The 27,537-nt window shown below is 45.2% G+C and overlaps 1 long non-coding RNA gene across 1 annotated transcript; it reads right to left on the bottom strand.

The window, feature by feature from the left end:
• Positions 1-5,833: 5,833 nt before the first annotated feature.
• LOC119154952 lies at positions 5,834-9,921 on the bottom strand. Its single transcript, XR_005106562.1, has 2 exons — positions 9,719-9,921; positions 5,834-9,530 (listed from the first exon to the last, which is right to left on the bottom strand). It is a non-coding gene; the product is annotated as an uncharacterized LOC119154952 (long non-coding RNA).
• Positions 9,922-27,537: the final 17,616 nt, after the last annotated feature.

Raw genomic sequence — 27,537 nt, 5'->3', positions numbered from 1 at the left:
TGCAGCTGGTGTCAGCAGAGCTAAATGACCCCTGTGCTGGTGCTGCATTGCTTCTACCCTAGCACCCGTCTGGGTAACCACTGCTCCGGCAGCCTGGGCACACTCTGTTCAGTGCTGCGTACCTTTACAAGATGTCACCAACAGCAAAGGCCTTGGATTGAGTGTCTGCTACAAAATGCTTCAAGTTTACTCCTGAGCTGGCTGTTCTGAAGCTCATGGAGTTCCCTTGGCATAAATCCAGGCTAAATCATTTCATGTGCACATGGATATCTCATGGACATGAGCACATGGATGTTTCCTATCACCATGAAATGAATCAGAGGCAAATGACCTAGAAAAATAAGGCAAGTAGTGCTGTCTGTATTTGCCTCATTTTGTATCTGATTAAAATGAGTGGAGAGTGGATGGAGCTCCAGCTTCTTTATTTCAAAGTGGGTTGACCTCAGTGACTTTATCTTTTCCTATACAGATGCCAGTGATTAAAAATATCAGTTTTACTAGATTAGTGCTGCATCAAATCTCAGATTTCTGACTGTGACATCTTGCAGAGGTTCTGTCATCTAAGAAATTCCTTTAAAAAATTTTTTTTTCTGTGTTGATCTTTATCACACATAACAGCTTCTAGTCTCCAGCACCACATACCTTAGGGAAGACTAGATTTCAGGTTGTTCTCCTACCATAACCGTTACTTACACTTTCCTCTGGCCTCTGCTGAGATGCAGTGTCTGTATCACGTGATGGCAAAGCAGCAATTTATTTTACTAAACTCATCTATTTGTGGCTACACAAAGCAAACCAAAAACTTAAACTTTTCAAACCACAGGCAGATGTGTTTTGCAAAGTAGCACATTCACCTGCCATCAGAGCTCCAGAGAGAAAATCTGGACAGCAACAGCTTCTTGGCTGATTTTATCTACCTGGCTGGATTATTGGACCAACAAGATAAAGGGAAAGAAAGGGTTCAAAACATATTTGCTGTTGTATAGATATACATAGTGAATTTGCAAGGAGCGCGTAGCAGCGGGCTTATTTTGGTTTATATACATACAGTAAGATTTCCAGCTCTGCATTTTCTCCATGCTCTCAGTACTAATGCACCAAGAGTCACTCGCGTCCCCTCTCTCCTGTTTATCCCTATCTGGGCAAAAGGCCACACATGCTGCGGTGAGGTGGTGGCACTGCCATGCAAATGCCTGGCTGGACACCAGGAGCTACATGCAGACAAGCAGCCGTGAGCCAGGAAGCAAAAGCCTCTTGCAGGGCCCTATTCTTCACTTTGCTGGCAGGTGGGTCATGCAAAAAGCTCCGGCTAGCAAAACAAATCCTTTCTGGGGAGTAGCATGTTGTGTAGGTCTGGCTGGGTACAAAGTGATATTGATTCCATGTTAAAGCATTTAAGAATGGCTGCAATATGAAGAAATAAATGTCATGCTCATAAATAAGCGTTAAACTAATTTAAATTACCTCTGCAAGATAATTAGAAGTTATTACAGCTCTGGATCCACGTGCTCCCTGCTTGAAATATATAATTTGGCAAGCAGATAGCCCCCTTTCTTCTCTATTTGTATTTTGCAACCTTTCGAGGGGCATGGCGGTAATATTGGATGGAAATAAGAAAGGTGCTTCTAGCATGAATTGTGCTTTCCTACAACGCACCTAGAAAAGCTCTTTCCTCATTCCATATCAATAAAAAAGGCTAAAGAGAGAGGGCAGAGAAACAGAGCCTTAAGCTTTTAGGAGCAATCTTTCTAAACTTGGTATCCTATACTGCTTTTTTAATTAAAAATTTATCCTCCAAATTACTTCTGGTTCTCATCCGAATTTGGCTTTCATTTACCTTTCAGGCTGGCATCTCTTTTAGCAAGAACAGCAGCACAGAGAGGGGTGGAGGGTCGGTCTTGAGATCAGCATGCATCTTCCCTGTTTACCTACACCCTTTCATCTTACTCCTCTGCTGCATATGCTTAGTATCTGGCTGCTAACCAAACACGTTTGACTACTGTCTACAAATAACATGATTCCAAATATAAAATATTCTGTGACTCACATTAATTCAAAAAAGAACAAAAAAAAGAAGGGTTTTAATGAACTGGAAGTGTTCCTGGGAAGATGAAGCTATTTATCTGATTGCCATGAGCCAACTAAAGAAAAAATAAATCTGCAGAGGAAAAGAGAAGTCTCAATTATAGTATAAAAGACAGTGCGCTATGTGTTTTAGATAATAGATCTAGAATTATACTGAGTCTACCCCAGTGACGGCCAAACCGCTGGGGTTGTAGCCTCAGCCACTGCAGAGCTGTAATCAGAGGGGTTTAAGGAAGAGTGCCAAAGCTTTTCTGACAGTGATGTGGTGCTGAGGCAGCCCCGGCCGGCCCGACGTGGGGAAGCGGTACGGCATCCCCCTTACGTTTGCTGCTGGGACTCATTTACAGCAGCCTCTCATCACATCCCACCTCGCTTCACTCCCTGCCCTTTACCAAAGTGGAGAACAAGCTCAATTTATTTGCTGGCATTTGGCAATCTAGATAGTAACCCATTTTAAATTTATTTTGTGCACCCGTATTTCTTAAAGGTTGGGGTATCATGTCAAATTACTGCAGCTGCCCTTTCTTCTGCACTCCCAGGTTAGAAACGGCGACTTCTCTCTGGCACCCAAACACGTGCCCCCTCCCCAGGCTGGCTGGGCAGGGAAGTCTCTGGAACCCCTGAGGAAAAGCTGCTCAGTGTTTGGTGCATGGAGAAGGTCTCACCTGATGAGGTAAGAAATGTTATTTTCAAGCTTATAGTAAAGTATTGCAAATAATTACAAAACAGAGCTCTGTATTTATGTAGCTTAGTGTTATTTTAACTTGCGTTGATCAATGCTTGCTTCCAATCTAATGCATGAAAAATTCTATCAAGGGTAATGCTTATTCAGTGTGGATCTTGGTTAGAAATAGATCCTCGGGTGATACATCCATGATGAACCATTTTAAAGAGAGGGTATTATATATCTCTCAAAGCCTTATGGGAGGGAGGAGGAAAAAAGTATTTTGAGACAATAGCGAGCTGATTCAATAGCTGCACATGAGAAAGGCAGGCTCACGGTGCAGCCTTTGTGACACAAGCCGAGCATCCCAGCACTTTTATGAAATGCAAACGATTCAGATGAAATGAGAAGAAGAACTAAGAGAAACCAAGGACAGGCCCAGCAAAGGCCAATTAAAATGAGATGGATGCAAACCTTTGTGGGAATTTGGAAGGAAACCAGGGCTGAGCTGTTCCATCACTGCTGTTGCTTGCAGAGCTGTTTGCTTTCAGATTGACAGCTGGAACAGGTAGCTGGAGTGCTGATCTCTTCTAAAAAAGGTGCATGTTTTTGTGGTCTCTTGGGGGCTGTTTAATAGACCTACAAGGCTGGATGAAGCAGAGACACATCTTCCAAATCAAGTACTTGAACAGGCTTCCTGCACAAATGCCAGCAGCTCTCAGCTGGCTGTTTTTGTCCAAGGTGGTAACAGCTGAAAGGTGCTTTCACCCTTCTCTTAAAACCTACCATTCTAAAAAATACAGCATGGGTAAGCAGTTAGCTTTAAAAGGTCAGGCTAGTTTGTCTCATCTGTATCATAGCATGTAAGCCTCTGCTCGAGCTGGGAGCTACTTTTGCAGGTGAAAGCAATAAAACGTGCATCTAAATGCTGCACCCCCCCCAAAGACCCCCCACGAATGACAGTGCTACACAGAGCAGTGACACAGCTGATGTGCAAAAAAACGGTAAAGACGTTCTGGGGGCTCAGCCTAGCTGCTGGGTCTCCACCCTCAGCCCTGCACATCATCTGCCTTGGACACTGTGAACATCCCCCCCCCCAAACAAACCAGGTGGGGAAAAAACCTTCTGTTGAATTAATTGCCACTGAATGAAATGGATTTTTTTCCTGAATGCCCTTTGCTTATTGAAGTAGTTCATGACTAGGAGGGGGTGAGACAAGGAGGATACAATTAGAAGTGCATTCATCACACCTGATGGCAATTCTTTTTCTAAGAGTGCATAAAAAGTGAAGCATTTGCTTTCTGGAGTGCCTCGTTGTGCTGCAGGTACCAGTCACAAACCACATAAAGCTGATGAGCTCAGCCCGGTCCCTGGTGATGGGCATCTCCATGACAGAACTCACTGCTCCATGTTCATGAGGGATGTGGGAGCAATGGCAAGGAAAAAGAGACCCTGGATTTACGGGGCTGGGAGGAAAATCCCTCTGTTTGCAGCCTGGCCCTGGCGCTTACTGCCGCTTTCTGAACTGCTGAAACTTGGGACATTTGCAAAGTGGAGAAGAAAAGGAAAAGAACAGAAAATGAAGCAGATAGTTTCTTCAGGTTTGGCGTTTGACCTCCACCTTCATTGTGACAACATGCGTCAAAATAGATTTATTTTAGATAACTGTGGCTGCAAGTGATGCACTTCCTGATCTGGCAGGGAACGTTTTAAAAGTCTCCCTGTAAAATGAGGCCAGTTGATCTGTGCCTTGGCTGTTTATCGAACAAAATCAAAGTGGGTATAAAACGCTACTGAATCAAAATGGCAACACTTACCCCCAGCTGCAGAGCGCCTCTTACCAGCGCCCTGGTGCTCATACCTGTGCTGAAGTTTATCTTCTACTGGGTGGCCCAAAATGGGGTGCAGACATGGTCTAATGATGACTGGGAAAGGGATAAGTTCTTCCTTTGATTTGCCCCTTGCCACAAGTTGCTGAGTTGCCACAGCAGGCGCTCCCAGCCAGGGCTGTAAGTGGGTTTTTTCAGGTTACTAATATAGATATTAAATGGAGCAGGGTCTTGCCTACCCATCCCCTGCCCATCGTCCTCTACAGGACAGGGCTGCACTGGCACCCACCTGCCTGCTGGCTGCAAAAGCCTCTATAAGACACCAGAAATAATTCGAAGTACAAATGTGGATTTAAGGATGACCCCCTTAGCAAAATGTAAACAAATGCACAAGCCCCCACCCTTGTAACTGAATAGCATCCTGCCCCCCCCTCAAGCAAACCAGAGCAAAAAATCAAACCAGACCAAATAAATAAATGCCACCCTCCCCTCAAAATGCCGGGGATCCCCTGCCCTGCAGAGCCCGTGTCACATGTTAAAGACCTGCAAAGAAACGTTAAAACTGACATGATTGCCAAAAGTCATTGCTCATAGATTTGAAGGCGAGGAAGGATTTTGTTGCTGAACAGAGGGCTGCATGCCGCAGGGTCTCAGCCCCCCTGCTTGCTGTCATTTTGTCCCCCTGCAGCACCCTGGGTGCTGGGGGGGATGGACAGCCATCCTGGTGGCTGCTGTCCTGCACGGCCCTGGCCAGAAGCATGGGCTGTGACCTCATAACTTGTTCTTGCCTTTGTCCTGTTCCCCTGCTCTGGGGAAAGGGCAGGGTGTCTGGAAAATTAGGGTATGTGGAAAAACACCTGGGGAGGAGCAGATACAACAAGAGTACTCCTGCTCGCAGGCTGTGGGCAAGTCCCTCTGCGCAGCTGGGCAATGGCAGACCCTGCCCTCGGGCCACACCGTTCATACACTATTTTTATAAAAGTTCTTTTGTACAGAGCTGATGTAGTACAGGATAACATGTTCCTTCTGCTGCTGTTCAAGCATTTATTTCTACTGAAAAATACAAGCCAGTGTTTTGTTTTGTCATCCTTTTAATTGGCTGCACAGTCCATAGTGCGTATTATTGTACCCTAGAAATTAATTTTATTGTGATGTTCCACCGTGTGCAATTGGGAGGGGCTCGCTGTATCCCTGTAAATGCTGAGTTTTGCATGTGGTGTAAGTGCTGAATAGAAAAATCCATTCCTCTGTGGGGTTTCCTTATTAGTAAACTTTAATAAGCTATTGAACAACGTTCGGTGCAACAGTTGAGAAACCTGACTGTAATAACAGCCCCTTTATTGAACCCCAGACATGCCAGTAGCAGATAATTTTGGAATGCGTGACAGCAGGTGGTGCTCTTGGTTTGCGTTAGCCACCTGCAGCCGAAGCGAGGAGGGTGTCCACTCTCAAATCTAGTGAAATAGTCCTTCAGAGAGCAAAGCCGGAGATGCTTAAGCGTTCGACTAGGCTTGCTAAGGCTCCTGATGGCCCCAGCCCCCAAATCACCACGTACACAGTCCACCGAGATGTCCTTCAAGAAGGTGCCAGGGCTAAGTATGCAGGTAGGAAACAAGTCAGCTTTTCTATGGCTCCTTGCAACCCTCGCAAGCACCATCTCCTGGAGGGGTCCTTCTGCCAGAGGAGGCTGAAGCCCCAAGCAACACCCCCCTCCCCCCCCGCCTGCTTGGCTGTGCCTGGGCGCTGGTGTTACGGGCATATTCTGCGGGAGCACCAGCTGCTCCAGCCAGTCAGTTCATCCTCTTGACAGGAGGAATAAAGCAAGATTTCTGTGTTACGGTGCCCCCCCTCCATGGGAAGAGGCTAGCCAGCCGAGATGGGGCTGGGGAAGCTGGACGTGGTGGTGAGCACACCCCGCTGCTGGGGTAGCGCAGCCCTGGCACGGGCATGTAGTGCAGGATGGGGCTGGGCTCTCCCATCGCATCTGGGCGAGGTGGCTGCTCTGCTGCTTTGCTTTGTCCAGCTGCACGTTTTAAATCCTAGCAATTATGGTTTCCATGTTTAGGTTTCACTTCCATGAGAGGCTGCGTGGGAGCTGATGAGGCTTTGTACCTGAGAGGATATATCAGCAGGTACCCGAGGAAAAGCCTCAAAAATACTTTCCAAAAGGGTGAGCACCCATGTGAAGCCCTTCCTAGGGACTGTTACAATTCCGAGTAAGAATTTGATAAGGCCTTAAAAAGCAAACCATGCTGTAAAAGGCTTGGGTGCCCAGCACTCGTATAAACAACTCCTTTTCAGTCTGAACATGTACTTGAAACCAAAATGTGCTCTGTGAGAGTTATTGATTTACATAAACTATATGCACACGCTATAGCCCATGGTTGAGCACCACCAGTTTAAGATTATACATAATCTATAAAAATATTTCTACTTAAGCAAGTGGTGCTCCATCATAAAAGAGAACAGCTGTGTGTGGGTATAAAGGAGGAGAAGAGTGACGGTGATACGCACGCAGATGTGTGTTGCCTGTATGTGTCTGCGTGCCTGTGCACAGGCACAACTGGCATCTTTTAAATGCGCCCTGTTGCCTGGACATTAAAAGGCTTAAAAAATAAAGAATAAAAAAATGAATTTTTCCACAGCTTCCTCTGCACTAATTGAATTTCTGTCCATAACATTTACAGACTTTAAGAAGAGCCCGCATAATTACCTTTTCTCTTGATTTTTTTTTTTTTTTTTCTCCTCTCCATTTAAAACTCATTGTATTGTGTCATTTTATAGGCGCCGGGAATAAATCTTTTGTCAACTCTATTGCATTATTATGCAAAGTACACAAAAAGTATAGGAGTAAAACAGCCTGAGAGAAGCCGAATGCTGCTCCTTTCAGCCCTCCCATTTGTCCACAGCAGCAATCCTCCAAGTTTGCTAACACAATCTTTTTCTCAGAGAAACTTCCTCACCCTCTGCCATTGATTGCAAAGAGTTCACTTGACCGTGCTAATGCTGGCTATGAGGAAGTGTATTTACTATGAGAAGAAAAGCCTGATGAAGGAGCCATCAATTATCTCTGCAGAATTGATCCTGGGGGACTGAAGGAGCTGCTGTGCACCCGCAGGATTTCTTGGCAGGAGGAGAGAGGTCAGTGGCAATGAAGTCCCTTCTCCCCCAGGGATGGCGATGTGTCCCAGGACAAAATGTTTTAGGAAAAACCAAAATCATTGATGCTGAAAAACATTGCAAAGGGCAAAGCTTAAGAGGTACGTGGGATCTTCTCAGCTCCTTCAGGAGGTCTAGCCAAGCTGTGGTTAATCTGAGGAGCTCGGAGCGAGAGCTGAGGGTGAGAAGGGGGACCTTAATCTGAGGCTGCCCCTGCCCGGTCCTGCCACCACCCCCAGTCCAAGCCAGGCGCCTTCCAGCCGATTGCAAAGCGCCAGTAAGAGCTCATTTAACCACATTAGTGGGTGCTTTGACTTCTAACCAAGGCTCGACAACATTGTTGGAACAGGGCTTTGCTCCCACAATGTATGCACGAAATGGAATTAAGCAACTTAATTAGGCTGGGTAAAACACAAAGAGGGATTTAATACCAAGGGGACTTGGCAGCTGTCTGCAAAGTGACGTCAGGGGCCACTGGAAAAGCTCATCCAGCCAGTCCTACCCTGGAAATAACCTCAGCTGCAGGAGCGGGGCAGTAGGGTGTTTGCTCATGATTTTGTTGTTTTGTTCTGTTGGTTTTTTTTTTCTGTCCTACCATAAAACACTGCAGAGAGCTAGACTCATAGTATGAGAAAGTTCTGGCACTCCTGCCGCCCATTTCTCTTCCCATTCTTGTTTCACCTTATATAAATAACGGCCCTTTGCTCAGGAGAAGAAAAGTACAGCCACTGTCTGTGCTGGTGAAAAAAAGAGAAATTAAGGGAGAAAAGAGTCGGCAGAGAGCCAATGGCAAACTTGTACTTTCTTGGAGGTAAATGATTAATCTCTGCTCACTTGGGGAGATGGCTCCAGGGGGTTATCCGTATTTATCCACTTGCATCTAGATACTATTGGCAATTTTTTTCAGTTGTCAACATAGAGATTGCAGTATGGTGGGAGAAACCCTTAGCCCCCATGTCAAACTGAAAAGTCTAAAATACTTCATTGTGTATTTACTCAAGTACATCTTTAAAGGAAAGGCTGAGTGGTCTGCATGTGCCCCCGGGAGCCATGCGCTGGCCCAGGCCAGCGTGGAGCACCTCTTCAATGGGCCACAGGCACCACTGTTGGAAGATCCTGCTTTGTGCCTGGAAGCTGGATCCCAGCAGCCGGGTGTGAGGTCCTGGGAGCCTGGAGCAGCCAGTGCTGTTCTGGTCGGCTGTGCAATGATTTATCTCTGCTTCAGAGATGCCAAAGCACCGTGGGAAAGGTGGAGGAGCTGCCAAGAGAAATGTCTGGCTCTATTTCTTGGACAAATTAAATTCTTCTGGAAATTGAGATGGAGACATGCATCCCTGGGAAATGTTTACCACCACTGCGGGCATTAATCTCCCGGAGACATTGTGGTGGAGAGTGTGATGGTTGGGTTGATTTGCCCTTCCTTGGCACAAGCTGGCCACTTCTCCCTGTCCCTCAGGGACCCTTGCCAGGAGTCCAGCTTGCCCCCCCCCCCCCCCCCCCCCCGCCACCAGGTAGCCACAACTGCCCATGGCCCCAGCCTGCTCCACTCCTCCTGCAAAGCCTCCTGCCCTGAGGGGCTGTTTTATGGGCTCTCTCCTGAAAAGCCATAATGCTTCAGTGGATATCTTTTCTACCTCTGTGGCTTAACTGAAGATCTTGTGTTTCATCATCTCAAGGTGATCTTTTGTTTTCAGTCGAGCCCCTTATAAATAATGTCATCCTCGCTGCACCTTTGACTCAGGTATCCTGGGATCCCAGATGGTACTTGTAAAACATACATCCCATCTGCAGCTCTGAAAAAAGAAAAAAACCCACCAAACTTCTAAGAAAGCGGATGAATTTAGCCTCATGACATTACCTTAAGATGTGGGACTTTAACAGGTGGATCACCACACTGCAAGTCCTGAGCCATCACACGAAGCTGAACTCTGTATCATATAAAATAGATGTAAATATAAAATACTGACAAGATTGGACTCACCACAATTCTTTGTGATGGGGAAATATTTGTTGCCGTGCCTTATCTCGTCCCTTTCAGTACAACTGGTTGCAACTATTTGCTCTGCTTTCAGGCTACTGTTTGCAAATAGTGACGAAGAAGGGGGTGCGAGCATCATTGCACAAACAGCTTTCTGTTTGCATAGCTGTTTGAGAACGGCTGTGCTGTGCATGAACGCCAGGACGAGCGGAAACCAGTATTTATGAATTATTTACATTTCTTTAGTTGCTGTTCATCATTTGTTATTTTTCAGTTTAAACAGTTTGTCCTCTGTTCCAGGAGCAGAAGGAAAGCCAAAATGACTTCAATGACAGCTCAAATATACCACAGAATTACTAGTAAGTAGTCAAAGTAAACAACTTATGATGTAAATACAGTCTTGAAAAATTATTCAACCCATCCACACAACAAATTGGTCAGAAAAAGGGATTTCTCTTCTACAGAAAACCCTTGAATTAAAAACCAAAAAGAAGAAAAATTGTTTACCTTTTCCACAGAATGAGGATGTTACAAAAAAATAGAATAAAATATTTGCTATTATTGTGTTTCTTTGTTTCTAAAATGTGAGAACATCAGAATCACAGTAAAGAATTGAATTGAGTCAGCTAAGGAGATGATGTGATGTTTTTTCCTTATCAACATGAGAGAGAAGTGCTTTATTTTGACTTTTCCCCATCAAAAATGTTGTGAAAATCGGTGGTTTTCTGTGCAGCGTTCTGATGAAAATGAAAACCATGTTTGCTAATGGAACGCTGCTCCAGCACCAGCTCTAGTGGCTGCCTGTAAGTTACTGGCCGGATCCTGATGCCAGTTGCCCTTCAGCAGAAGTCTGTTGAGTTAACTGGAACTGCTCCTGGTCTACACAAGGCTCCACCAGCTTGGAGACACCTCGCTGAGGCTTCCTGCGCCGGGAAGGGGTTGTGCTCATCGCTGGTTTATTCCCCATGAATAATTCAATCACTTCTTGTCATTGCTTTGCCACATGTTTCTGTCATACACTGTGTTTGATTTTATCATTGAAACTGGCGATGGGAAGACTGTATCGTGGCTTCCCATCCCTTCGGCCAGAACTATTCCCTGCGTTGTGTTGGGGGGGCGGGGGGTGGGGGCAGCACTATGGGGGTGCAGATGAGCCTGCCCCCCCCAGCAGCATTACAGCACCTCGGGGCTTATGTCTGCAATATGTGCCCGAAACCAAGGCAGCAAACGTGGGTTGTGGAGAACTGCAACATTATTGGGTTGAATATTGGTATTTTAGTTAAGGGGTTTACTGCAAAAAAAATAATAACTTGTTTCTAAGCATAGGCATAGCATAAAAATGCAGAGAAAAATCTCTTCTTCCTCTGCCAAGCTTAAATATGAGAACAAACTGTAGAGTTTGTGTTCCAGGTGAATTGCTGGAGCTTTAACTCTATAAATAAGCCTAGCTCCACTGATCTCAATGGCATGATGCTGATTGACACCTACTGAGGATACATGCATAAGTATTTTTCATAATGAGCTCCTTCTGAGCCCACGATTGCCAATTGATGTGGCAATTACATATTAATATGTGTGACTGTGCACAATCAAACTGGGCTAGAAGGGATGCAACCTTTTGTTTTTTAAAAATTAATAAAATATTTATTGCAATCAGCTCATGTCTCCCAATTTGTTGCCAATTAACAAAAGTGTTTAGTGTGAAGCTGATTGAGGCTGTAGCCACAGGGCTGCACTAGGGGAACAAATTGGAGACTTCTTGCGCTGAGTTTCTGTTTCATTCTCTCCAGGTAGGAGCAGAACAGCAGGAGTCGGGAAATGGTGGAGGACTTTCCAGGGAAAGACATCTCCAGTCATCAAGAGGAGATGAAGCTAGGAGACAGCTAAAAAACCCCCACAGATTAAAAATCTAAAGTGCACCAGGCTAAACTTCTGTCGATGAACACCAGGCGTTTTGGCCAATAAATTCAAACAGACTTTAAAAATATATTTATTTTTTCCAGGAATATTGGTTAAATGTGGAGAAGGTAAATGAAGCTGCAATGCAGAATGACACCAAGTTTTGAAATATCTTTGCCATAGATGTGCGAACCCTGATTTTCAGCTGGTATGGCATATGATGTATGTTCATCTAATATTAGGGGATCCCAGATCCTCAAGGCACGGCAGAATATATACTTATTTATACAGCAGTCAAGACAGGACAGGAGAAGTACTGGCGATGTCTTTGGCTGGTAGGGAGCCTTCCCAGAGGCTGTAGGCTACACTGGTGCTGCTGGAAAGATGACTTAGCTGCTTGGCTGGCAAGTGCAGGCTTCGGTGGTGATGTAGCAGCTCCTCTGGAAGTTGGTGACAACAGGATTGCCTTGAATAGAAGCCTTTAATGAACATCTACCCTGTCTGATGCTTTTCTCCTAGTCCTTTGGGAGTGTGCCTTGCTCCTGGGCATTAGCAGGAACAGCACAGCTGATGTGCCTCTGTGCAAGCCAACACCCCTCTCAAAGCCAACAGCCCCAGTTCTTCCAATACTTGAATCCTCACTTGTGTCCCATACAAGTTGGTTATTTAAATTACATTCACAGCCTTAATGCTTTGATGACTCCTTTTCAGAGCATTTTCTTCCCACTTGTTTATTTGTAATTTAAACTAATGAGCTATTCCTGCATTCCTTCTTCCGTGTCAGAGAGCAGGACAGATTTGTTAGAACGCCGGTGGATTCTGGAAATGAGCTTATAAAATCTGGGGATGTTTCAGATGAGCACACACCTGCCAGAGGAACAGCCAGGTTGTGTGCCGAAAGAAAGAGCAGCCCTGGTTTTTTTTTTTTTAAAATGGTTTTTGTTCAGCTTGTTCGAAGTCTATAACGAGGGACTGCCTCTTCATCAGATCTGTCTAATGGGATCTTTGATCTCCATTACGAACTGGAGCTCAGCAAGAACAAAATCAGCATCAGTAACGCATTTCATCTGAACCTCCCCGCTCAGATACAAAAATGGTGATTCATCCCCCAACTAGGCCATTTTTTTCAATGAGATTGCCGTTCATGGGAATTAGGTCTAGTCCATGCTGCTGTAGCTCACATAATTATTAATAAACTGAATGTCTGCATCTAAAATAAAATCAAATCGTATCTTCCTTTCTAAGAATGGCTGGGCAGAGCAAAGCTGACTTCATTCTAGCTAAGGGATAATAAAAGCAGCGAAGCCCCAGCAGTGTGAACATTTAACGTGGGCTCATAAAGCAGTGTCTGAGGTGCCAGGGACATGGGAGGTGTTGCAGCCACTCCGCTTGCCCCCTTGCTGGAGACGAGCTGTGCTGCATTGTGAGCTGAGCCAGACCCGTGCTTTGCAGCACCCTCCAGGGTCAAGGCATCTCCTTGGAGCTACGCAAGCATTTGCTGTGAGCATGGAAAGAGGGGAGATGGCTGGAGAACTGGAAGAAGGCAGAGAATGATGCCTGTAACTGTCCCCTCTTCTTCTCACAGTGACCTGAATTCATCAGCCATGTGATGGGGACTCTTTTATGGGAGATGAGCATTGCATCATCTCTATGCAGAAAACCATTGCCAAGAGGCACAAGCATCCCCTTAACACAGGCTCAACACCTTTTTCGATGATTCAGGCTCAGGTGAAGGTGAGCAGTTTCAGCCCTGTCCCCCGATGCTGATTTCAGCCTTCCTGAGGGTGCCACAGACATCGGAGCCTGGACCACTGCCTGCAGCGCAGCTGGAGAGTTCACCCAGCCCCAAGTTTGACAGGCTCTAAATCCATGCACGCAGCCCTGCTCTCCCTAGAAATGGACACGGATTGCAAAATTTATTGCAGCGTGAACAGCGGGGCAGAGCGGAGGAAGAACCTGGGGAAGAAACCTCTGGCTGAATATCTTGATCTGCCTCCTCCGATCATTTCATTGCAGTGTGTATACTGCTGAGGCAAACAGTTGCAGAAAACAAGGAAAAAAAGAGTATTTCCATCATTTTACAGCTGCTGGTGGAAATTCAGGGAGCAAACAAAATCCTGTCCTACTGCAGGAATCATTTAAATAAAGTCACTGCTGAAGTTTTGACTGATTAGTGGTTCAGAGCCAAGGAGCTTCACTATCAGGTGCGGATGGCTCTGCAACACTGAGCGCTAGGGAAACCATCCCTTGGGAGCTGTAAATGGGGCAAATATGATAAAAGAGAGCAACCGTGGAATTCCTTGGTGCCATTTTTCACAAAGTCACATTTCATAGTAGAAATGTATTTCCTGTGATCTTTATAGTTTTGAAGAGCTGCTGGTGTGGTAGCTCTGCCAATGAATGCACCGAGAAAAACAATACGAGTGTTTAATGTTCAGCAAACTATTACCAGGTGTATGCTTTTACAGCCCATTGCAATTGAAAGTAGAAGAGTGTTTTTTTTCACCTAGGGGTAAAAAAAAGTAAATCTGACACAAACCGTAGTGTAAGAAAAGGAGTTCACAGTTTCTTTAAAGAAAGAAAGAGGCAGCACAAAAAAATAAGCCGTCACTTGCAAACACAGAATTGAAGCAGTACTTTTGCTGCTTTGCTCCATCAGGGTGCAACCCTTTGTATACTTCCCACTGCAACATTATTTCTGATAAATTATTGAGATAGAAAAGATATTTTACTTTCCCAAGCAGCTCAGGCGAATCATTAAGTGCATCAAACCCTCTACTATTTTATCAAACCTGAAAATGTGTTGTTTTTTTTTTTTTAAATGAGAAAGGCCTGTCTGCTTTTAACACAGATTTTATCCTTTTTTACATTCTTCCCAAAGCCCTCTCAGGACTTGGGGAATTTTCTCCATTGTTCATGGGGCTTTGGGTTCGTTTTTTTAAAAAGAATGTTGAATTATTGAAAAACAGTAAAATATTTATTATCTGATCAATAATACATTGGATGCTCTGCTACTTATTTTTATTATTGACAGAAAGCAACTTGGCCGCCTGAGATGAGAATACACTAAGTTGAGGCAGATGTTGCTGTAATCAGGACAACAGGGAATTGGATATGAGGTGGCCACGGGCTGGGCTACGGACGTCCTTCCGCACCGGTGAATACTCGGTCTCCCTGGAAAGGGCGGTTCAGCTCCTGCGGAGGAAGCGTTACAACACGGGGTATGTACATTACAGCACCAGGCTCTACGTTAGAGCTAAAATGGTCTCTTGTCAGGCAGTAAGCAGCTATCACGGAGTGACGTTCCTGATGCACATCTTTCCGAGAGCACTGTTTTAAGAGGGAGATGTCCCGGCTAGCTCAAAGAATTCGATCATGCAGGTGGCACAGCTCGAGGGACACCCCTTTTGCTGAACGAAACTGCGCCTGCATTTTGAAGAGCGCCTCTGTGCGAGTACACGGGTTTGCACGGGGATACACAGTAGAACATGTGACGTGTATGTCTGTGTAGTGGGTCCAGATTTGGTTTAGAGCTGTTTTTAAACACAAGTGAAAAAAGAGCAGTTAAAAAAAAATATTTTTCTTAAAAAAAGCAAATAAAGGAAATCCTTGGAAAACTTAAAATGCACAGAGACCAACTAAGAGAAGTGATACGCTTTCCGGGGTAATAAAGGAACTACTAGAGTTGCTTGTCTTGACTTACTTCAGGGAAACTATAGGTTGATATCTGACTTATTTCAGGGAAACTACAGGTTGATATTTGAGGAGCACCAGAAGAAGGGAAAAATGCAAATATTGCCCTACTCATCAGAATATCAGAGAAAGAATGACACAGTTACCGTATATTGAATTTCCAAATCTGAAAGAAATATTAGGAGATAAATATTTCTTTGAGGGTGGGTTTGTACAGAAAAAATAATAATCTTGCAGACAAATTCAATATCTTATTAAAATAGAATTACAGTTACTAGCTGAAGGGAATGTGGTGGGTGTAGTCTATTTGAATTTTAGGAAAGCATCTGATGCAATCTCATAAAATTTTAATCTCGAAATAAATTAAAACTGGCTTTGATATAAGCACAGATACATGGATCCATAACTGGCTAAAGAATCATAAAAGTAAGAATGAAAAGTGGCATTTACATTGCACTGGAGGAAGTTGTCTTTCTTACTGCAGCTCCGATAAGAATAATTGGCCTTATTTATTATCTCCCTAGCTATAGAGAATAGGAAACGTAACGGCATGTTGCCAGACTAAAGAGGAAGGCATATAATGGACATGAACATTGGGGAAGAAGTAATATAGCATTTTTCTGTCCATGGTGGACAGTTACAGCAGGCAGATAAGGTGCTTTAAATTCATGGCTTTGCTTACTCAGAGGTACCTTGGGCAGCCAGAGACTAGCGTTGCAGTCAGCTCTCCTATTTTAAACCAACAGGCACGCAGGAAAGTTAAACGCTTGTCTTTCATCAGCAGTAATGCACGTGATATTTGCGATATCAACATAGTTATCGGGGTTTTCCCTGAAGCTGATACAGCCTGCAAGAGTGACCCTGCTGTAGCTGGCTGAGCGATCCTGGGGACCTGGTGCCCTGCCGTGGCCTGGGGCTGGACAGCCTTTCTGCCACGGCTCTTTGGGGAAAGCTAAGTTATTCTCTTTTTGTAAGTCCAAACCAGCTGGGACTAGGGCTGTCAGTAACGTGCTTCATAAAGCAGATATATGGACCAAGGTGTGAAAAGATGTTGGTGGGTTATTTTACAATGCAGTACTGTGATTCTGGGATTTGGGGCTTGTTTTAAACCTCCTTGCTCTAATTAACCTATATGTACAACAGAGGGATCCCTTGCTAGTTTGCCTGGGGGGGGTGGGGGGGAAGAAGAAAGAAACTTCACAAAGTTCCGGGGAGAGCAAAAATAAATCTGGAGAGTCCAGGTGAGACAGCAGTAGGTATCATCTCCGCACAGTGGTAATTGACTTTGAAGACACTATTCATCTGAATGACTCAGTTCACAAGGATTCCCATCCTTTCCATCTTCCCAGAGGAATTCGATATATTCAAGAGTGAAGATGTGCAAAGAACTGATTTTTCTGTCTGTTGAACAACCTGAGTAAGGAAATGTAAGAAATCCTTTCACACCACCCTGAAGCGATCTATAAAATTCATTTAATGAAATCAAAGTAAAAAATCTTTTTCATGAAACCAAAGACTTTCATGATCCATTTTTTAATTCTTTTAAAACAAAATAGATGTCTTTTTGTTATATAACTTAAAAGTGATTTATTTGAAGACAGCAAGAAAAAAATATTATAGTTTAGATTATTTTCCTAAGGTTTTCTTTTTCCAAAACAACTTCTCAAACCAGAATGTATTAGGAAAATATTTTCTTCAGCTCTTATCTTCATATTTCCGATGGGAAATGTTCAGAGGAAAGCCTGCCCCAACTCCAGCTGATTCGGGCAGCTCCAAGCTGCTCGCTTTACTTTGTACAACATGTTGTACACGGATGGGCGCTGCCTTCTCCTTGCTATTTCTTACGTAAAGCTGAGGAGGGGGTAGGCGGTGGTGTCCCCCTGTGCTCTCTGGGGTGGCATCTCCCCCAGGAGCAAGGGCTTGCAGTGCTGCGGCTGCGTGCTGGGGGCCAGTCCTGCCCCTGGTGCCTGCCTGCCCGCTGGGGCTGGCTGCTGCCGCCGCTCACCCTCCTCCCACGTGGCTTTTGGGGGTCCTTCCTTGCTTTGGATGAGCTGCAGCATGCAAGATTTGGAGGTTCAACCACAGAGAAGACCTGTTTGTGGCAGATAAAAATTCAAATGTAACATAAACCAATTCCATTTGCTCACATTTTTCCGTATCGGCATTGCGTCTGACGAGTGTACTACAGCGAGCAGACGCCCTTTTCTGCCTTTGCACCTTGGCAGCGAGCGGGGAAGGAGGAACAAATGCAGTGATGTCTCAGAGCCCGGCTGTAGCCATGGATGTCTACTTCAAATTCCAAGGACCTTCACAGAGGTCCTACCTTTTCCCCCCACCCTTCCACCTGGAGGCTCCCATCGCAACCCGGACAAGAGCCGAGCTCGTTAGCACCCCCAAGAAGCGAGGCCGTTAGCTCATGGTCGGCTCGATGGAGAGAAGGGCTCTGGGGTCCTGCGAGCAAGCCCACCCTGGAGTGACACCACAGCCACGTCTCTGGTGCTCCATCTTCCCGCACTGTAAAGCAGCGCTTGTCACATCTGGAGCTCCCTGCTCCAGCAGCCTTTACTGCATTCCTCATTTTGATGCCTTGTTCCAGGTTTTAAATAGCTGCGAGTCCCCTATTGCTCATTAGCAGGCTTAGAGAAACTGCTTTTATATACCCATGTATTAAACAAATAAAAGACGTCAAGGAAACTTAAAAACACATCCAGCTGCTTGCAAATTTACTGCATGAACATTAAACTCTCATTAAATGCACTTTTATAAAGGGTGGCTTTATTTTTTGAATCTGAATACCTGTGACAGCGGGAAGTGGGGTTATCGAAATATACTGGCTAAATGAGAACATTTACCGGCATAAAGTTTATTGGCCACATCTCGGTGACAATGCAGAGCACGCCGGGTGTTTTGTGGGCTGTCATGCAGGAAGGCACTCTCGGCCTCGCTAACGGGGAGTTTATGAAGCAAATAAACACTTTCTTGCTGTCTGGTTTCCTTGCTTCCCCCCACCCTCTTCTTGTCTCCTAGGAAGGGATGCTAAAAATTTCAGGACAATAAAAATTTCACTGTTGTACCAAAAGGATGTCTTCATATGTCGTGCCATAACTTTGCCTCAAATCCCCCATGTTGAGCTCTGATGGAGGTGAAGCAGTGATTTGACACCCCACTGCACACAGGAGCACCGTGCTGGAGGGGGGGCACTGCCGCTGTGCTGTGACCTGCAGGACCACCAGCCCAGTGCAGAAATGCCTGGAAACCATGAGGAGGCTTGCAGGGGGGTTAGCTGGCTCCCACAGGCGAGCAGGGCTCGGGACGGACACACGCTGCAGGACACAGCAGTGACACCCATGTGCGCGCCCCTCCTTCCCCGCTCACTGCCAAGGTGCAAAGGCAGAAGAGGGCATCTCCTTGTTGTGGCACATTTACTCGTCAGACGCGATGTCGATACGGACAAATGTCAGCAAACGGAATTGGTTTATGCTACATTTGAATTTTTATCTGCCACAATAATCCATTTATTAGTGAATAATCCAGGCTATTAAATACCAAAATCCTGACTTTGACTCTGAAAGTCACTGAGCCACAGAGCGCTGGGGCTGGGACAGTATGCTGAGCAAGCCCTGGGGCGTGCTGGGCAGCTTCTTCATCCCTCCGGCCAGGAGAGGTGTGGTGAGAGTGGGGACAGACCTGCACTCTGACCTGATGCAGCCACACTCATTTTCTGATATTTTTGTAATATGACTTATATATATTCCATTTCTTGTCACAGAAGTAGAAAATGATTTGATAGCAGAAGAAAGGGTTTATGTCTTTGGGGTCCAATTTTCTGAATATTGCACAAAAATGTACATGCAATTCTTGGCAATAATTTAGATTTTGTATGTAAATTGGGTCTCTGTGTGCGTAATTGCCCTTTCAATGCATAATTGTCCATGGGCAGGTTTTGCAGAAGATCTTACCAGCCTCATGTGCAGATAAGTCCCACATTTCTATTCACTCCAGGAAACGTGCACAAGCAGGAATTTAAAACCAGACACTCAAGAAGGATGAGTTCTTAGCGGTCTGGAACGTTTGGGCTGTCATCAGCAGGTAGGATTTTGTGAAGATTACAAACCTGAGAAATGGAGGAAATATTTGTGCTGCAGGCTCAGGATATCCTGGAGCAGAGACAGGCACCCCGAGGGGGACAGCACAAGCCTTCCACAACCTCAGAGAGCGGTTGCTGCGCTCTGAAAGAACGGCTCACGTGTAACCGTCCCCTCTCCTGCCTAGCGCAAGCCAAGGGGTGTGTAGGAGATAAGGAAAGTCAAATACTTCTCCTTGGCTTCTCATTCTTTGTGTGAACACCAAGACGGGGATGGGCTGAAGCGGTTTCCTTCAAGCAGCCAGGATTTCCGAGAGCTCCGTGCATTCAGGCTTGTGGGACGCTGCAGCACCCTGCCCTTCCTGGGGTGGGTCTGAATTTCAGACTCCCCTCTGCAGAGCCCTCTATGACCAAACACCCCTTCATCAGTCGGCAGGAAGGATGGCTCTTGGACACACGCATCCCGTTTCTCAGCTCTCACAGAGGTCAGCAGCTCCTCTCACTGCAGAGACCAGAGCCTGCAGAGAATTAAGCCCCTGGTTAGCTCTAAGCACATTTGTTTTCTGTTCCGATTAACACAAATGCTGCTTACTTAAGACCTTTGCTGAAACGGGTCCAAAGCACCAGAATGACAAGGATGGGAGCGGCATTTTGGAATCACAATTAGAGAAAACCTGCGCCAGGGCCTTTAAGGAATTTTCACAAAACTTTTGTGAGCTTTTACCCAAATCTCAAGCCATTTTCCATTCCACAATCTTTCTACCTAACTTTTAAAGGCACTTTTACTGAAGATTTACTGATAGAAACCTTCTACTGAGTGCATTTGATTGCTTCATATTTCAGAAACAATGTGGGAATGGAAAAATCTCTCTCTTTAGGCTCCATTATCTTAGACGCCTATTGTCAGCATAGAGTTATAAAGAACCAATACTACCCTTAAAACACTGAATAGCTTAACTGCTCAAAACATAAAATGAAAGCACTATATGTATCAGTTTTGTGTAAAAAACGCGCACCTTTTCCCTTGTAATAAACAAATAGATATATAACAGCAACCAAAATAGAACCGGTAAATGCTTCGGTTCCTCTTTGGAGCGCCGGGCTGTAACTGCCTGCTGTATGAAAATACATCACTCACGTTGACTTTAGCCTCCGTACCGGGAAAGAGTGTCACCATCTATTCACAGCCTCGGATGTCAGAGCGGATCATTTCAGGGGGTAGCAGTGCAGGAAATATCGTCTCTGAAATTAGGGTCCCCTCGACAAGTGTGCGTGCCCAGCAGAGCTGCCGCGGAGCACAGCCTGCTCTCCAGTTTTCTGCTGCAGTCACGATGGTCCTGGTGATGCTTGAATTCTTCCAGGCAAACCGTGTCCATCTGTGATAAAATTGATAAGGTAAATGATTTTTCTAAACAAACGAAATGCAAGTTATCTCATCTATCTGGACCAAAGATATCATTTGATATAGTGCCACATGGGAAATTATCAGCTCAGCTGAAAGCGCTGAGAATTTATACAGAAGCTGTGAAGCAGGTACAGCGCTGGCTAAGGGGGAGCTGGTGACAGGGAACACTGAAAGGGGAATTGTCACCTGAATTGAGGCTGCCAGTAAACATCCCAGAGGATCAGGAGTGGGACTGAACATACTTCATTTCTGTCTTGACCTTGGAAGGGAATATACGAGCGTGCCAATGGCACAGCTTATGCGTTGGTAGGAGCATTGTCAGTGCAAACCAGAATGGGGCTATTAACTGAGAGCTGACCTTGAAAACTTAAGTAATAGAAAAAGGATAAAATACAATAATATATAATGTATGGACAAGTACTTATGGAACAGTAGCGAGATTTTCAGCTATTTGTTAAAAATGACTGAGGATGAGAAAGACCTGAGTGTACTTGGATGTCACAGGTTAACTATTAAGTGCAAATTATATGGTGTCAAGAAAGAAATAATCAGATATACCCAAGTCGGATTTCCAGTTAAGGCCTGAAGTCTAGGGAAGCACTAATTCAATTTTACAAAGGTTGGGCTGACCTCATTGGAATAGTGTGCACAGTTCTCTTTTCCCAAGTGTGAGAGTGAAGAATTCATGCAGTAAATGGTCCAGTAAGGGGATTTAGGACAATCAGAGGAACGCAGGGACTATTCATCTGAGAGAGCAAAAACCCGCTTAGCTTAGTTAGGTAAAGACTGGGAGTGGAACATATGGGGAGGCAAACACCCAAAGGAGAGGATTACTACTGAAAAGAAATAACAGTGATGGACAAATGGTTTGAATAAGCCAGGAGTTAATTTAGGCTTGAAATCAGAGGCAAGTCTATACAGCAAGAAATGGGGGCAAAACCCTTTCAGGCAAGTGAAGTGTGAACGGTGTATTACAAAGTTTTTTAACGGAGCTGCAAGAGGCCAACAGAACCTGGATGTCAGAACTGGGGAACATCTTCCTGTGTGATGTTTTCTGGGAAGGATGGGGCACCCTGAGCATTGTGGGCTGGAATATGCTGTGTGGTAGCAGTCCAGGTGCACGACAAGAAGTTTTTTACCTATAGGGAAGTTTGAAGAACAGGTGCTGCTTATAAACCATACATCTTTAAAGGTAAGCGAGAGAATTCATGTCTGAAGAAAACTACTATTTGGCATTATAATTTTACACCTGGCTTTAAACAGTTAAGCCATCCAGTGAAGAGGGCAAAAATCAGATCACAAAAATTACCTGCCCGATCACAGGCTGTGTGCAGCAAACAACTTTAATGGGTAGCCTGTGCACACCCGTGAGCTCAGCACTCCTCAAAGCGTTCAGAGGATACTTACAGAAAATGCATGCTTTTGCCAAAACTGGACTCAGGTCATGAATGATTCATGAACAGAAAACAAGGCTACATTCATCAGATAATTTATATGTAAACCACTAGTTCCACCAGCTACAGAAATAAGCTCAGATCCCCGTAGGTCAGAGCCGTAATGAGCCGCTAGCGGTGGGAAGGATGCCCTTATATTTATGCCCTGCAATATTTTCCCATTAGCCTGTCACCAGCCCCTCGGTTGTTGGTGCAGGGGATGGTTATGCTGTTCATCAGGGTGGACCATCCTGGCTGCCAGCAGCTGATGCACAGGCTTTGCTGGGGTTTGCTCCTCCAGTGCAGGAACGTTGGGCCAGGCTGGTGGTGCTGAGCTCATTGCAGGAGCTTTGTTTTGAGCAGTGGTGGCAGTTCTTACTGAAAGCCAAAAGCCGAAATTCTTGTTCCCATCATAAGTGGGCTGTGTTGGGTGGATGGGGACCATGGGCATGGGGGCTGAGCTTGTGTCTATTGAAGTTTTCTGGGACAGAAAGAGGCTTTGAAGCCTTCCCCTGCCTGCAAAGCTGCTCTGCGAGAGAGATCAGTCAGCAGCGCTCCAAGCACTGCGCCCTGTGTGAACCAGAGTGTTGCCACAGAGGTTTAAGGCTGGGACTGTAAGCTGCAGCCTGCATGCTGGGGGTGCTGGGGGCTCTGTGGGTAGAGATTGCTGTGCTTGAATTAGTCCCACTAATGTCCATTCTTTGTTAGAAGTGTGGTCCTGGGTCACCAAAAGCTTTGCATGAATTCCGTGCCGTGGCAGTGGGTAATTAACTTCACCTAGAGAAAAATGGGTAAGAGACTCCAGCGCTCTGTTGGAGTTTGCTGTGGCCCTGCCTAAGACAGCCCCAGTCTCGTGGAGCTACATAGTTCCTCCAAAATGAATCTTCCTCACCCTTCCTGAGGTTGGTTTTTAGACTCCTGGCTCGCTCTGTTCACTTTTCATGCGATGCAAGCATTTGCCTAGCAGCTGGTTGACTAGCAAACAAAAAATTCTATGAAACCTCTCATTTTTAATAACCTTCTCTGGTACTGATCTGGCAGTTTAGTTGCGGAATAGTCCTGAACCTTCTGCCAAACGCAACAGGCAGCAGAAATCTGTTGGGCCCTCAAGGAAATGGCTTGAAACCTGTGAAGTTTAACTGAATGTGTTCACCCACCTCTACTCGCCTTGTGCCAAGGAACTCTACCAATTAGCTTTTTAAAACCTCTTTCTTTATAGAAAACTAGGCTGGATGGACAGTTGGCCTGACCCAGTAATGCTGCTGTTATTTTTTTATTAGAAGTAGGCTGAGTTAATAGAAATTTTATACTAACTTGTGGCTGGAGCCGCTCCTGTGAGCCAGCCTGCATCCCTGCATCCCTCACACGGTGCTTCATCCCGGGGGGCTCGCAGGAGAGGCAAAACATTTGTAATATCAACAGGTAAACCAGAGAAACCTGTCGCTGCGGTCTACCTACAGATCACTCACCTCGGATGTAGGCAGCCAGCCCGAAGGCTCTGTGGGCATTAGTAACGGGAATGGGATCTGAACTGCTGCCTCCTGACCTTGAGGAAGGGCGTGAGACGGCCCCGCTGTGCACGCCAGAGCCAGAGCTACCACTCTCAGTATTTTTCCTAGAGTGTCCTGCTAGAATGACCCAGACCAAGGCGACCTGGACACCTCTGGTGACGGGTAGACTTGATGCCTGGCGTGCCACACGCATGGCACGGTGCCCACGGAGCAGCGCTGCCCACCTGCCCCAGCCGCCCCCTCCCGCAGGGCATCATGGCTCTGCCACCCCCCTCCCTTGTTTCCTATTTATCTGGTTTTCCTAGTGTTTCTTCCCAAATTTCTTCCCTTCACATTTGCCCTTTTCCAGGCCCTTTGTTACCGTCAGCTTTCCCTTTATGCTTCTTTCATGGACTGTTTCCCTTCTCCTGTTACTTCTAGATGCTTCCTGCTCTATCCACCCCTCCTACCCATCCATTTATTTTTAAGCTCACCACCACAATTTTTTTTTCTCACACCACTGCACTGATTCCAGGCCTCCCCAGCAATTTTTAAAAGACATCCTACGTCCAGCCTACCTTTGCGTGTAGCTTATATTGTTACATGTATTGAATCTCCTCTGAATAATGGGTGAGTAGAGTTAGGAGGGGACCTTTCAGACACAGCCCTCACATGTTCTTTCTGCCATCCAGATGGAGGCAGATGTGATGACCTTCTTTCTCCTTAGCAGGTACATCAGACTGTCTCTTTTGAGTAACTTCAGAAAGCATGATTACTGAGATCTGATAATACCCTGATTTTTTAGATATGAATTTTATTTGCTATCAAGTTTCCTACATCATTTGCTCTCAAAGGCATTTCACATCTGCCTGTATCTGCTGTGGATTTTCAGTTTTCACATCCATATGTTAACTTGGAAAATGAAAAAAACAAAAATGCCCTTTTTGATGCTAAGCTGCAGAGTTTCAACAACCAAATATCTTTTAAGGTGGTGCAGACAATGGCCATCTTCTAATTCACACCATTATTTACTTCTTGAAATCTCCAGGGCACAAGAGACTGCTGCTGCCACCATATGCAAAGAAAATTGTTGATCGTCATCTCTACCTTCCAAAGCTGTTCTTGAATTTGAAACTACTGCAGTGATTGCTAAGCTTGTTTTCAATGTGAGCATTATCAGTATTTTCCCCACAGTTCTGCATAGCCTTCTGGTCGTCACTTCAGTGTTGGCTAAGCTGTCATGTACAAGAGTGATGCTGTCATTACAATTTTTTTTTTTTTTGTTAGTATAGCTATCGTTGAAAGCACGTTTTATATTTCATAAGGAAACTTGTCCTATTTCTCGCAGTGAAGTTGGTGGCTTGGCAATGCCACGTGATAGGTGTGGGAGAGCTCCCCTTTGACTCCAGCATTGCTGTAGCATCATCAAATTGCCTGCTGCTGCCTTTGCCCTGACCTGGGGGTGGCACCTGACAGAGGGCACGTCTTCGTTCGCATTGTGTTACACCTCCAGGCATCCCAGATGCACTTGCAATGGACACTGTCGATTGAAAGCTTTTGGCAATCTAGAAATTGTATGATGATGCTTCCCTCAGCCTAGAGACTGGTCTGTTGGCTATTGGGTTTTTTTTATTACCATCAGTGCTGTTTCAATTTGTTCATATGGTAACATACAGTCCTCTGGGTCAAACTAGGATGCACCTCCTGCAGGACTTACCATAACCAACAATTTTGCTGAGAAGGACACCGCAGAAGACCTTCCCAGTTTACCAGATGTCATTTCTTTCCCATTGTGACCATCAAGCCGTTTTGCTGTCTCCTTGCAGAACTTTGCTGGCCCCAGGTTTTGCAGAGCAGCCACTTATTTTTCTCCAGCCCAGCAAATTGTCACCGTTTCAGTAACGCTGATGGACTTCAGCTTTGAGAAAACTACTGTTGAGGTTTCTGTGTAGTGTTTCACTGGGTTTTTTTTCTTAATGCTGGAACTTTATTTGTCAAAGGCAATAGAGTAATGTAGTTTCTGCCTGTTTGGTGCTTTTAAAAAATGGTTTGGCCACTTCATATTTTGCTTTTTGCTGTGAATGATGTTTCTTTGTTAATCTCTAAGAGGGGCTCCAGCTGCTGTAACCTGACAGTAAGAACCTTACCGAGAGGATGAAGTGTTTTCCCGTCACTTCTATGAGAAGCTACTTTGGCTTCATGCTGCAGTTCTTCCTCTTGTCTTGATTCACGTGGCTTTTTCCAGCATTGTTCTTTGTGTTATGGACTCGCATATGGACTGCTGCTTTGTGAGGCTGTTTTGGAGAAGCTGATGCTGCTGTTCCAGCTCTTCCACACACACTCCAGATGCCCTCGCCTACCCTGACGTTAGGTTTACTTGCCTTGGACTGGCAGTGTTGTCACCGGTTGATAGCATCCTGCAGGAAGATGTGTGACCTGTAAATCAAAGCCTTGTAGTGCCTGATTTATTCTTCAGTTCAAATTGAAATTGATTCTGTGCTTATCTTACAGCCTTTCACTGTCAATTTTGTTAATGAATCAGGATTTTATTTGTTTTTTAGTTAAATGCTAAACCTTTCCATGCAAATCATAACTCCTTCTAGTCTCATTCAGTCTGTACCAGTGGTCATTCTGGAACTGCAGCTGTGATAGCAGGGTAGATGTCACCAATCCTTCACCATTTTGATTTTCATAATCAAGACTGCTATTTGATTGCTTTTCCTCACAGTGGTCAATTTTTCTCAGCTGAAATCTCCCATTGTTTACAGGAAGTCATGCCTGGATTTTCATTAGAGCCTGGAGACAACTGCAGACCTGACCCTCTCGTTCCTGTAGCTCTTTGCAGGTGTGTGATGCCAGATAAATAGCTAACTGGATACTGGTGTATAAGCGATGCGTCTGACACACAAATTATTGAAAAGTATTAGTTGTTTAGACACTGTTTTAAAACCTAATTCATCCACATAACCTAAAGATTTCAAACTCAGTGCAAACTTGTACAAAAGTATTGCTCCTCCCAGCAGGACTGCTGCTAGCAGTGCAGATCCGGAGAAGCTCACCAGCTGATGTTACCTTGTTTTATGGATCCTAGGGCTCATCATAGATCCTACAGGTTTATCCAGTCCAGCATCCTTGGTATTTGCCTGCGTATTGGGATCATAGGGTTGCTGCCTCCCCCTGGATATGTCTCAACCAAGCTACGAGCAGAGCAGCCCATGTTCTCCTCAGTGGTGACTCCAGTGCTCGGGCAGCCCCAGAGCCCTGTGGCTGGGAGGTGTCGTCTGTCTCTTCAGCTCTCACAAGTCTCATGAACTGAACCCGTAGCCTGATGCATAAACCTACAAGATTCTCCGAAATCAGATACAACTGTTTTATGACTTTACAGACTCTCAGGAAAAGTGACTGCCTAAAATAATCCAGTGGCACCCAGTCAGAAGTAAGTAGCCTAGATCAAGTCTCATTGCCTCAGATAAGAGGCATGCACAGAAACTCTTGGTCACGTAATGAAATTCCTACAAGCAGAAGCAATGTGTTAAAGTGTTAAAGTAGTTATAAAACAAGGTGACAGCTAAAAGATATGTCAGGGTTGGTACTGAAACTTGCTGATTTCTGTTTTGCTGTAAGGGTGAAGTTGAACACTTCACTGGTGACAAAGTTGGATTTCCTGCATCCCATAAATACCCACATGGGAAAACAGCATCCCTGTCAGCCTCCCCCTTTGGATCACTGGATGAAAGGCTAAGAGTGGACCAACTGCTGAACCTCAATGTTAGATGCTTTAAATTACAGTTTGGGTACCAGAGGAAACACTATACCTG

This window comes from Falco rusticolus, chromosome 10 (assembly GCF_015220075.1).
Source record: "Falco rusticolus isolate bFalRus1 chromosome 10, bFalRus1.pri, whole genome shotgun sequence".
Classification (NCBI taxonomy): domain Eukaryota; kingdom Metazoa; phylum Chordata; class Aves; order Falconiformes; family Falconidae; genus Falco; species Falco rusticolus.
Note: the sequence above shows the minus strand (reverse complement) of the source record. Positions and strands in the feature narration are given on the sequence as shown.